Genomic DNA, 13,455 nt, shown 5'->3' on the forward strand with positions numbered 1-13,455 from the left:
CAACTCCTGGGCTCAAGTGAGTCTCCTGCCTCAGCCTCCCAAGTAGCTGGGACTACAGGCACCCGCCACAACACCCGGCCATTTTTGGTTGCAGCCATCATTGTTGTTTGGCGGGCGGGCTGGGGATTCGAACCCGCCACCTTAGGTGTATTTGGCTGGCGCCTTAGCCGCTTGAGCCACAGGTGCCGAGCCTGTTTTTCTCCTTCAATATGATGTTGCCTAATGGCTGACATTGCCTCTCATATAAACTTTCAAATAATGTTCATTGAAGTTAACAAAATAATGCATCGAAATTTTGATTGGAATTGCATTGAATCTGCAATCAGATCATGTTTGAAAGAACTGATATTTTGACAATATCGAGGCTTCCTAGCCATGAATAAGACATTTTTTTTATTAATCTCCACTAGTTCTTTGACTCTTTTCGACAGTTTTATAATTTTCCTCAGATCAGTTTTATGTGTAGATATATTTATATCTAAGTATACATTTGCAACTCACCCAAGTCCACTTTCACGTAACATTGTACCTCTTCACTAGTAGTTTATCTTTTTAATAACAAAATCTTCCTAATTCCTCCATTCCTTGTATCAGTCTGGCAATTCCTATCACTCCTTGTTATCATTATAGATAAACATATATAATTGAACTCATCGTTGCTGTTATTATTTTGAAAAAAAACTGTTTTCTGTTAAATCAATGAAGAATAAGATAATTTTTTTTAATTTTACCTTTTTTGACCTCTTCTCTGATGCATTTCCTTTCTTTATGTAGATCCAAGTTACTGACCTATATTATTTCATTTTCTTTGAAGAACTTCTTTAAATATTTCCTGCAAGTCAAGTCACCTAGAGCACATTCCTTCTATTTTTGATTTTTACAACAATTTTGGACAATGATTTTGCAGGGTTCTAATTATCAGCTTTGCAGTTTTTTGCTTTCAACATTTTAAATATTTTTATTTTATTTTTTGCAGTTTTTGGCCAGGGCTGGGTTTGAACCCGCAAACTCTGGTATATGGGGTTGGTGCCCAATTCCTTTGAGCCACAGGCGCCACCTGACATTTTAAGTATTTCAATCAATTCTCTTTCAGTTTGCAAGATTTCTTAGAAATATTTACATGTAATTCTTAGCTTTGCCACTCTATAGGAAAGGTATTGCCCCATTCCAATAATGTTCTAAAGATTTATTTTTGATTTTCTACAGTTTGAATATGATAACCTTAGAATGTGTATGTGCACTAGATAAACTCACATACATATACATACATGTTCTCTGAGCTTCCGGTACTGTGGTTTGGTTTTTGACATTGGTTTGGGGAGTTCTGACATTATTGCTTTAAACAGTGCCTGTGAGTTTTTTTCTCCATTTCTTCTGACAGTATCATATTACACATATGTTAGACCATGTGTGGCCATTTCACCATTCGTTGATATATTCCTTCAGCCTTGTTTTCTCTTTTCTTTTCAATTTTAAAAGTCTCTATTGGCATCTCCGCAAATTCAGAGATCCAGTCTACCAATGTGTTCATCCATGGCGGTCTTTATTTCTGTCATAGTGTGAAATCTCTGGGATTGATTTTTGGTCCTTTCCTAGAATTGCCATTGCTGTTCTTACATTGCACAGCTGTTCTTGTATCTTGTCTATTTTATCTGTTAGACTGCTTAGCATATTAATCGTAATTGCCTTAAATTCCTAGACTAATAAATCTGGCCTCCCTGCCTTATCTGAGTCTAGTTCTGATGCTTGTTTTATCTCTTCAAATTGCATTTTGTTGTTATTGCTATTTGGGGTGTTTTGTTTGTTTGGTCTTTGTCCTTTAGTATACCATGGAATTTTTTTTTCTTTTTAGCCAAATATGATGTATTGGGTAAAAGAAACGACGGTAACTAGGTCTTTAGTAACGTGGATAAGGTGTAGGTAGAAAGGAAGCATTCTGCAGTCCTAAGAGCAGGTCTCAATATTTTAGTGAGCGGGTCTGTGCCTTGGGGATGTGAACTTCACAAGTGCTTCTCAGCAGCTTATTCCATTCTCTGTAGGACGGACAGGATGGGTACAGTGAGCTATAGCTGGGTATGTCTCATTCCCCAATGTGGTGAAGCTCTGGAAAAAATCCAGTAGTTTAAGCTGAGGTAACATCGTTTGTCTTGAGGGTAGGTATTGTTAAGAGGAACAGAGTGCTCTGGCATATTTCAAGATGGTTTTGTATTTCCCCCTCTTCCTGTTAGAGCAGGAAGATTTTTTTTTCCCTTGGAAATTTACTGTGACAACTTGGCCAAGATCCTTGAGGTAAAACTTAGACAAGTGTGCAGACCCCCTATGAATGAGTCCCCTGGAGTTTTTAACTTTGAAACTTGTTCACACTGAGCCACCAGCAATTTTTCAATTACAGTTTAGGCTTTTCTTTCCTGATACTGTTTCCCAGGGAGGTTTCTGCTCCAGCAAATTGTGATTCTGCTCTAATAGGCTGTGATTCTTGGTGTTCACCTGTCTCTGCAATTTTGGGAGCAGTAGTTTTCTTGCTATATAATCTCACTTCTAGGAAGAAATAAGAAGAATTGTTGACTTTTCTTTAGGTTTTGACTTCTTAGGACAGAGTGACCACATCCTAGCCCTTTACCTGCCAGACTAGAAACTAGAAGTTAAGCTTCCAATTATCTTTAATGTTTGTTTTGGTTCATATAGTAATATATATTATCTTAAATTTTTAAGATAACATATTTTTAAGATATACATAATATATTATTAAATTAAATATTTTAAATTTAATTATGTATATTGTTAAATGTAAATATTATATATTATTAATATATATTTAATTTTAATATATAAAATATATTTTTAATTTTAAAAATCTATATATATTTAAATTTTGAAATATGTATTTATTTATTTATTTATTTTCTGAGACAGAGGCTCACTCTGTTGCACTGGGTAGAGTGCCATCGCATCATCATAGCTCACAGTAACCTCAAACTCTTGGGCTCAAGTGATCCTCTTTTCTCAGCCTCCTGAGTAGCTGAAACTATAAGTACCTGCCATAATGCTCAGGCTAATTTTTCTAATTTTAGTAGAGACGGGGTCTCACTCTTGCTCAGGCTGGTTTTGAACTCCTGAGCTCAAGCAATCCTCCTACCTGCCTTTGCCTCCCAGAGTGCTAAGATTACAGACATGAGCCACTACATCTGGCAATATACATGTTTTATATTGCAAATTTATCCTTTATCCTTTCCCATAAAATAACCTATATGAAGCATTAATTATAGTTATTATTGTTTTGGTCATTTTATCTTCCCACAGACAGGAAATATATATATTTTTAGCACTTCATAGAAAACACTTCTTTCCCTGCGGTAGAGAGAATTAAACTTTATTTATTGACATCTTAAAAAATTTAAATTACTATACTTTACACACATTAGTTAATTCTCCATTTGTACTATGAATAAAATGTATATGTTATTAGAGCAGTTTTTAAGAAAATAAAAGTGCTACAAGATTAAATGCACTGGCTGCACCTGTCACACAGTGGTTAGGGCGCTGGCCATAAAAATGGAGACTGGTGGATTTGAACCCAGCCTGGCCAGCTAAAGCAACACTGACAACTGCAACTAAAAAATAGCTGGGCACTGTGGCAAGCGCCTGTAATCCCAGCTACCTGGGGAGGGAAGAGAATCGCTTAAGCCTGAGTTTGAGGTTGCTTTGAGCTTTGATGCCATGGCACTCTACTGAGGTGACATAATGAGACTCTGTGGGGGCGGGGATTAAATGCACTGTTCAGCAGGAGATCTAGGGATAGCATTTTATTTTTAAAAATACTTAGAGAGGTAGCACCTATGGCTCAGGAGTAGGGCGCTGGCCCCATATGCCGGAAGTGGCGGGTTCAAACCCAGCCCTGGCCAAAAATTGCAAAAATAAAAAAAAAAAAACCTTAGAGAATGGCACAAGGGTTTCTAGAGTTGAATCTCAATAGTGTTACTTAATTTTAGTAACAACAAGAAAATATGATACTCTTTGTAATTCAGTAATTATGAATTATCACAGCTCACAGCAATAAAACTATATCTATTTTAAATATTAATAATAATAAATATTAGTAATGTTTACCATTCAATTAAGATACAGCCAGAAGTTTAAGTACATTAAAAAGTAAAATTATAATTAGATTAAATGTTTATTTGCTTACTTTCTTTTTCCCAATTATATATATGAATTTTAGGGTATGGCATTTATTTCAGATTTCTTAAGCAATGTCTTGTATAGACTGTTATCTATGCCACCAAAATTCTAGTTATTAACTAGATTTTGTGCTGCCTTTGTTTTTTATAAAATTTTTAAAAGGGGACATTTCACTTATAAAGACATGGCAGCCAATAAATTATTTTGTCTAGATTAGAACTTTCATAAACTTGGTGATTCTGTGTTTCCAAGGTTTGAAAAGTAATTTTTTCCAAAAGTTATTGAAAATTCACTTTTTAAAAATGATTGCTTACTTGAACATTGGTCTACCAAGCTATTTTTCTATAAGGAAGCTCAGAGAAATTTCTACCACATAACAGTGTAAGTTATGATAGGAATTTAAAAGAAGAAACATTAATTAGAGTTCATTTACAAGCTTTGGAATAGGCCATCCATAAACTATAATAAGTATTTAAAATAACTATGGAAATCTTTTCTTTTATTTTCATAAAGGCATGTAGAATGTTATCTAAAACTTCTCCAGAATCAAGTGTTGATGTTTATAAAATATGCATTTATTTATTAATCAATTATATAGTGCTCTAATAATTTAAACAATCTTTTATTATAATATAAGTAAATATATTTTCTTAAAGTAAAATTGTGAAGATGTTGATGATTCTTACTTTATGAAACCTTTCTTGTAAAATGTCACAACCATACTTAATTCAGTTAAAAAGGGTGGCATATATTCTCTGTGGAGCTTTCATATTTAAGATGTCCATTTTTTATGAAAGGCAGTGATCTGTAGGCACAACATCAAAATAATAATTGTTCACTTCTGGTTCAAGCAGTTGTAAGAGGGAGTGGGTCTAAATTATCTATGTAAACTTCTCACTAATTTGATTACAATAAATTTAAAATGTGGTCATATAAAACAGGAAAGAGTGGCATTTAATGACTGGGATATACAACATGATCATCTTCTTACCATGTCAAGGAAGAATATGACAACATTTGAAATTGATTAATCCAGATATAGAAGATCCAGCTTCAAAGAACAGAGTTGTACATAGGGAAAAATAAAAATACTGCAGTTGGTACAACACATCTATCCATCAAATCAACAGGTTTCTAACATTATTACTGTTCTAGTATACAATAAATTTGAAGTCCTAAAATAACATTTTTCAAATGTGTTACTGTACTGAAAAAAAGGAAAAGGAAATATATATTGGGGGTGATGTTTTTGTCCATTTATGTGTTCCATGAAATTTAACCCAAAATATAACTCTAATAAGCAATTCTGTAAGATGGACAATAACATACCTATATATCAAAAATAACAAGTTGGAAATAAAATAAAAATTATTCTAGGCATAATGGCAATATTATATGTGGATTATTTATTATTAATTTAATACACTCATGTCTTGCTTATAAGGAATGATGCAATAAAATTTTCCTGAGGAAAATTAAATAAAATTGTGTGAAGAAATGAATAAACACATTGGTTTTGGCAAGTCTTTTTTACGGACTCCATTTTCTATGCCTATTTCTTTAATATGAAGTTACCTAGTTTTTCCACAGACCATCCAGTTTTATCTCTAAGAATATTATTTTCATTCATAAGTTACTGTTTAGAGATGACTCCCTCATGAGATCCAGATACTTACATCCAATTTCTTTTTTTCCACATTCTCTTGGAACCTCAAAGCTACCTAATTTTTAGCAAACATAAATACTGAGTAACTCTGTAGAACTCGATAATCAACATCTGCAATGTGCACCCTTTTAAATTTCACATGAAACAATTTTAGATATTAAAAACATACTAAATCATAAAGCCATCAAATTTTGAAAATTTGAAAAATTAAAGCAACAAAACATATGATCCCACAAATTGGCAAAGGTGAACTGAAGGATGAGCCACAAGAAACAAGCATTTTACTGGCTATTTGCCAAAAGAAAATTGGTCAACAAGTAGAAAAGCTGAGATGTGTTATTAATTATGATTCTTATCAGGGCTTCACCAATATGATTAATCTTTTCAAAGAATTAACTTTTGTGTTTGGTGTTTTCTTTATTCTGTTTCATTAATTTATGTTATCTTTACTATTTTCTTTCTTTCTTTTATATAATAAACTGATGGAATTTCAGATGGGCTTGAAAATACTAGTTATATTAGTTTTCTATTGATGTGTACAGATTTCTACAAACTTAGTAACTTAAACAATATCTGTTTATTAGGACACACTTCTATCAGGCTGAGGCAGAACACAGCTGGGTTCTTTGCTGAAAATCTTACAAGGATGAAATTAAATTGTCAGCTGGCTTTTATTTATTTTTGAAAACTCAGGGAAATCATTCTCTTCCAAGCTTATTCAAATTGGCAAATTCAGTCCTTTTTGTTGTAGGATAGAGGTTTTCATTTGCTTGCAGGGTGGCCCCTGGAGGTCATCGCTGACTGCTAAGGCTGCCCCTGTTCCTTGCCAAATGGCCCCTCCATCTTCAAGGCCAGCCACAGAGCATCTCATGCTTTGAGGAAAGAAGAAAGAGTTATTTTTAAAGGTTTGCTTGACTAGATCAGATACATCCAGGATAATCTCCCTTTCCTAAGGCCACCGTGCCATATAACATAACTTAATCACCAGCATAACCAGCTTAACAATTATACAGGGAGCATGCCCAGGAAGGGGGGAGTCTTTAAGGCAACCTTAGAATTATATCTACCACACTAGTTTGGAGTCAATAAAATGGATAATGAATGTAACAAAATATTACACTATAATCATATGAACACATAGTCACTGAAAAGAATTATATCAATATGCTGATGAAATTATAGACATCAGTGTAATGTAACTATATACATCAGCTCTTATATACAAATCAAATAATTATTTTTTGTTTTCTATTTCAATTACAATAATTTTTACACCTTAACAAGCAAAAGTTAAACAAGCATTATTGTATCCAACACCACTGTAGACATTTTCAATTTTATCATATTATTATATAAATGAAATACAGTTAAGTCCTGACTTAACCTCATTAATACATTCTTGGAAATTGCATTTTTAAGCAAAACAACATATTCCAGTAATATCTTTGCCTTCAGGGCCATTTATTTGTAACATTAATGAAAAAAGGGTTTACTATATCCATTTGTCATTTTACTTACAGTCAAGTTTTCAAGAACCCATCGATGGTGTTAAAATGAAGACTTACTGTCCCTATTTACTGATTATTTTCTAGTTAGTTCATAACTCACAAAATTGGAAAAGTGTAAAATAATCTCATTATTTTGGCAAATGCATTTGATCTTAAAGTATTAACGCTGAACAAAAGAATTGTTGTTGAAAATATTTTCCATGAGAAATTTTTTTATTACTATTGTTCTCCTGATAGAATATATTACTAAGGTAAAAATTTTAAGTTTTAATGTTATAATTTATCTATAATTCTTTACACAGAACATGATAAAATATTTGCCTTTTAATGAATGCCATAACACTATTCTGGATTATGGACCCCATAGGAAAATTAGTGAAATATATATATATTTTTTGTACTATTGGTTACATGTGCCTATGGTCCTAGCCACTTCAGAGGCTGAGGCAGGAGTTTCAGGCTGTAGTGAGTTAAGATAATACCACTGCACTACAGCCTGGAAAACAGAGGGACCCTGTCTTTAAAAAAAAAAAAAAAGTCTTAGAAATGCATTAGTCCATTTGGTTTTGGTATAACAGTGTTTTAAAAGCTTTTTTTATCTCATGGCACACATAAACTTTTAGTTAAATTTCCACGGCACACTTAAAATGATGTTGATCAAAACAATAAGTAAACAGAAGAATATACTTACTGTGCTTTGAACTCCTTTAAAAAATAATTTAATTAATGATCTTTGAAAATTCTCATGGCACACCTCAGATTCTCTCACGGCACACTGGTTGAAAATCAGTGCTATAAGAGGATCATAAGATGGGGTCATTTATGACACAAATTAGAAATTTTTTACCTCATGATTCTAGGCTGGGCAGTGCAAGAGTGTGGCAGTGAAGTCTGCGGAGGGCTTTGGAAAGATGGAGGAGCAAGAGAGCATAAAAGTAAGAGAGAGAATGGAAATTTACTTTACAACAAACCAACGTTAGTGCCAACTAATCCATTTTCACAATAATGATTTTAATCCCCAGCTACCAAGATGTATTGGGGATTAAGTTTGCAAAATATTTTTTTCCCTTTTTTTTTTTTTATTGAATGGTAACTATGTACATTAATGCACTTCTGGGGTACAGTGTGGGGTTTTCACATGCAATCTGAAATACTTCCATCAAACTGGTCAACACAGCCATCATGTCATTTTCTCAGTTATTGCTTTAAAATGTTCACATTCTACTCTTAGAAAGAGTCACCTGTACCCCTATAAGATAAACCAAGTTTGCAAAATATTAACTTTGGGGAATATATTCAAATTATGGAAAAGAGTCTTACAAGAAATTTCAATTCTTTAAAAGTATATAAATTCTTATTTTATATATTTTAAACAAAAACAAAAGCTCAAGGATTTATGATGAACAAATGTATCCATGATGTCAACATTCAGGCCAAAGAACCTTAAAGAGCAAATAATCATTGCTCCAGTCAGCAGTGCATTCAGTCAAGCAAAAAAAAAAAAATCCTTCCCGAAACTCTGAGGAAATAATGGCTTGGTCCCCTCAGACATTTCAATTGAACTTCATTGAGAAACGTTGATGCTTTTACAAAAAAAAAGAGGGAGCTCAAGGTTGTTAACAGAAAGATTTAATGGAAGTTGAAGGATGTTCTATAAATTAAGTGAGGCTTTTGCAGAAGTTTAAGTCATATTAGTGGAGACAGTTATAACATTAATATTTTGGCTGTCACCTAGAAAATATTCTATGGATAGGTTAGTGTTATTATGAGGAAAAGTCATTTAAAGAGATTGTCTTAACCAAGAATGTGTAGAAAAATAATGAGTTACAATTAGGAGCTGAGAGATGATGTCTTAGTTCATGATAAAGTGTGTATTATATATATACACACATATATATGATATAATAGGAACTTAATTTTGAAAGGCTTAGATACTTTAAATATTAATTATAAAAAATATGTTTGTCTTGAATAATTTCTAGGCCATTTGGTATTCAGCAAATAAACATCACAAGTGGAAATGTTACTGTTCAGAAGTTGAATTCTCTAGATTGCCAATTACATAAATAACATAAAATAGTTTTTGAGAATGTTTCTGAGGCTCAGTCTTTAGCTCTATAAGAAAGATTATATAAAACAAAACCTAATGCCAAGAACATAATGTTCTTCAGGGCTGAAATCTTTGAGGAAAAGCTACATTTTTTATGTTACTAAGTTTTTAAAAATAATGTACATATTTATAGGTTATAATGTTAGTTCCAAGATCTTTATAGAAAAGACTTATATGTAATTTTTTTTTATTAAATGTACAATGTTAACATATTTATTAACCAGAGTATCCCATTCTTTTCTTTATTTAATCAATTATAGTTCTGGTCACACATATATACAAATATATATGTGTGTATATGTGTTTATGTGTCCATATATCACACAAGCTAAGTGAATGTATATATTTAAATATTGTATTATATTGTATTTTCAGGTATACAGAAATGTGATGTGTTTAAAAATATGGAACCCATTTTTTTAATTATATAAACTAGCAGGGAATTTCACAAGGGTTTTTAAAATATTTAGTTTACATTAGCTTCATTTTATTGGTTTAGAATCCATTATATTTCACTGAAAAATTACTATTAACTCAATCACCACAAAAGTCAGATATTTTATTCTAGCTACTTTGATACTTTGTGTTTACTTAGCAGCCTGAACACAAATACACTACATTTGTCCTTATCTTACTGTAGTGCAATACATATATAGCTAAAATGTTTGATCTAAAGAAAATCAGAAAATATTATCTGTGTTAAAGGCATAAATTGGTATCCTTCTTCTTTATATGTGAAAATTTTACCTACAGTATACCTTTGAAATTTAGATTCTAAGAAAAGATCATTTTTGACATTTCAAAATCAGAGAGCTTCTGGAAAGACAAATGCATTGTGATCTTTACAGACAGATGTAAAATTAGAACAAAAAAGTACATGGAATTTCTTGGTGTTAAAACAGGTTATCTTCAAAAAATATTTTTAGGAAAATAAGTTACTAGCTAATATATCTGCTATTTACTTTTGTTCTATTATGCGTTTTCTTTTTAATTATTAGAGCTTGATATAATGGTATTCTTTAATTTCAAATAGGGAATATAACACATTTTCATATGTGTGTATTTCTCTATAGATATTTTGGGAATAAGATCTATGCTTTCCCTTTTAGTTGTTTGGGAAGATAAAACTGAGTAATTCTAGTCATACTCAACTAAAATAGTCAAGATACCAGGAGGAAAAGCAGTGAGGGTAAATAATAAATAAAGCTGCTCCAAGAAGTAATTCCCTGTGGGCCTGACTGCTGAGACCGCCTGCTGTAACTTGGCATTATACAATACAATTCAAAGAATAGGTTTACCAATACCATCACTTACCAAGCAGAATTTGCCAGCTTCCAAACTGTACTAGTGCCAGTGAAGGTACTTGAAAAATATATGACACTTCTACCTTTTTAATAAAATCTGCAACCTTCTCTTTGTTCTTCAAATGCACTCAGGACCACCCCCCATCTCTGTGTCTGTACAAATTGAAATTCTTGTATCTTAATGAAACATTTTAAATAAGAGTTGTCTCTATATTTTAATGCACTTCAATACCCTTATGCCTTTATTCACAAGCATTTCATAATACCTTATTATTTAAGACCTGTGCTGTGTTTTGAGACAAAAATGTAAACAGGGTAGATATGGCTCCGGCATAATGAATGTGCATTCTCCTGATGGTACTAAAGAACAAACACGGAAACAAATAAATTGAGTGGTCAGAAATGACAGAAAGTTCTTTGGAACTTATAACCAGGATTCTCAGTAAAAAATAACTGAACCATAGGAGAGCCAGGATTGCTCTGGATCACGAAGTACTTAGATCAAGTGAGCACATCTAAAATGGGAAAAGAAAGGTGAGAGGCAGCCAGGAATCGGATTATCTATGGGAAAAATTCCACAAAGGAAGTAGTCTTACTACTGAGAGGATTCACCTTCCAATGTGCTCCGTCTCACTATGTAGGGGATGCAGAAATAGAGATAGTTTTCCAGAAAGCATCTGACTCACATGCTATTAGAGGGCAGTGGTTCCCCTGTCGTTATAATCAAGGCAGTTCCCAATAATTAGTCATTGTCAGATTACTTCTTTGTCATATTTAGGCATAATGAACATATCTGTGAACTAAACAAAACAAAACTTAAGCTTCCCCCAGATGACTGAATGGGCACTGTCTTGGCCAAGGGAACTCCAGAAAAAAAATCTTAAAACTGGGTTCCCAATCATGATGGGATAGGAGGTTGGACATGCCATATGCACCCTCCCTTGCTCACGGCCATCCGGATTATGAGTCCTTTTTCCTAAGGACTGTAGAAACCAGTGTCACAATGTAGCCCACCTTCATTCTCAATAAGAGACACAGAGTGGTTTAACCAGTTTATAAAGTGTTTCCAGAGGAAGTTTTCATGTCCTTGTTTCACCTTTTAAAACCAGAGGGCTGCCATATTCTAAACAAGTGTCAGGGGCCTGCCTTGGGGGTAGGGTCCTTCAAGATGTGTGGAAATGATGGCGATGAAGGGGGAAAATGAAACTACAAGTGGTGAGAGATAAAGAGACAGGACACACAGAATAGAGTTTTAAAGAGTGAGCACAGGAGCCACTGCCAGCTTGTGGGGCTCCAGTGAGTGGCCCTGAGTGCTTGTTCCACCCAGCATTTATTGAAGGCTATTTTCTCACTTACCTGAGGGGGTGAGCTAAGGCAGGGAGTAAAATGTCAGCAGTTTCTCTGAGTAAGCACTTCAGTTTTTATTCTATCTACAATCTACAAATTAACTTTAAGGGTCTGGGCAGCCTTGAGGAATCCAGAACCTGGGCCTTGTGTGGGGGCATCCTCCTGTCTGTGGTGACACACACAGATGCCTTGGGAAAAGTTAGACCCCCTAGTTTCTCTGAGGAGCAGACATGGTGGTATCAGTCTCCTCTGAAGAACTGGTGGGAAAGAGAAATTTTCCCCCGTTATCTCCACCCAGAGGCATTTCCCTCTGTGGTTCATGTACAAGCCCTCCTGCCCATAGCTCAGGGCTCTAGCTGTTCTCTTGTTCTCTGCCTTGGACATTACACAAATTCCCACATAGAGCTTCTGGAAGGCTGTTGACTGGTTGCTCACTGGTCAGGAGTCACCTGGTTAATGTGCCTTCCCAGGCCTTGCATGTAGCTTCTGCTAAGGCCATTGTTCTTCAGAGAGTTCCTGTAAAAACAGAAACTGCCTAGACAAGTAATTCAACTGTTAAAAAGTAAGCTAACCAAATTGTTTTTATTCTGCCTTGCTTGGCTTAGCTCTCTCTGTTTTTTTCCCTTTCCTGGGGGTGTTTTCCCTTGCCAAGAATGGGGTCCTTGGTCCCCATTCTCCCTGCAAATATGGACCTTATAAAGGGCTATAAGCATGACTGCACATACCCTTGCTTCTCTCATGACTCTTTCCAGAGCTTGTTCCATATGTATACTGTGCCACCTCACTCAGCATAAATTCCTGTTTCCATTGTCCGTTACTTGAAAGATGTGTTCTTGGCCTCTGACCTGGGGCTTTGCTTTCTAGCCTCCTAGAATGGCCACTGGCAGGCTGCAAGCATTTTTGAGAAATAAAACCCTCCTTCCAAATTATAATTTTTTTTCTAGTTAACACATCCATGATGATATCTGTAGCATATGTAAAGGATAACCTATACAAGAAAATTTAGAAGGAAAGCATAGAAAAATAGTCAGGATGATGGATTCTAGTCCCAAATAGATATAATAGACTCAGAAGCGTCCATTTACACAAATAGACTGTATTTAATGTAAAATATTATAAATGTAAAGTAATAATTTAAAAACATTTAATGTTTAATATAGTTTATTTTTAACAGTCATAATCAATTTAAATTCAATAATATTTTAGTCAAAACTTTAATTATATAAGCATACCTAAGATACACTCTCCAAGTAGTGAAGGTTTTGGTTTTCCTATGTTTTTTGTAATTCTTTATTTTTGTTTTCCTCATTTTCTACAGTGTCAACTAACCCCTCCTTTAGG

This window comes from Otolemur garnettii, unplaced genomic scaffold, assembly GCF_000181295.1.
Source record: "Otolemur garnettii isolate 467f Iridium unplaced genomic scaffold, OtoGar3 scaffold00009, whole genome shotgun sequence".
Lineage (NCBI taxonomy): Eukaryota > Metazoa > Chordata > Mammalia > Primates > Galagidae > Otolemur > Otolemur garnettii.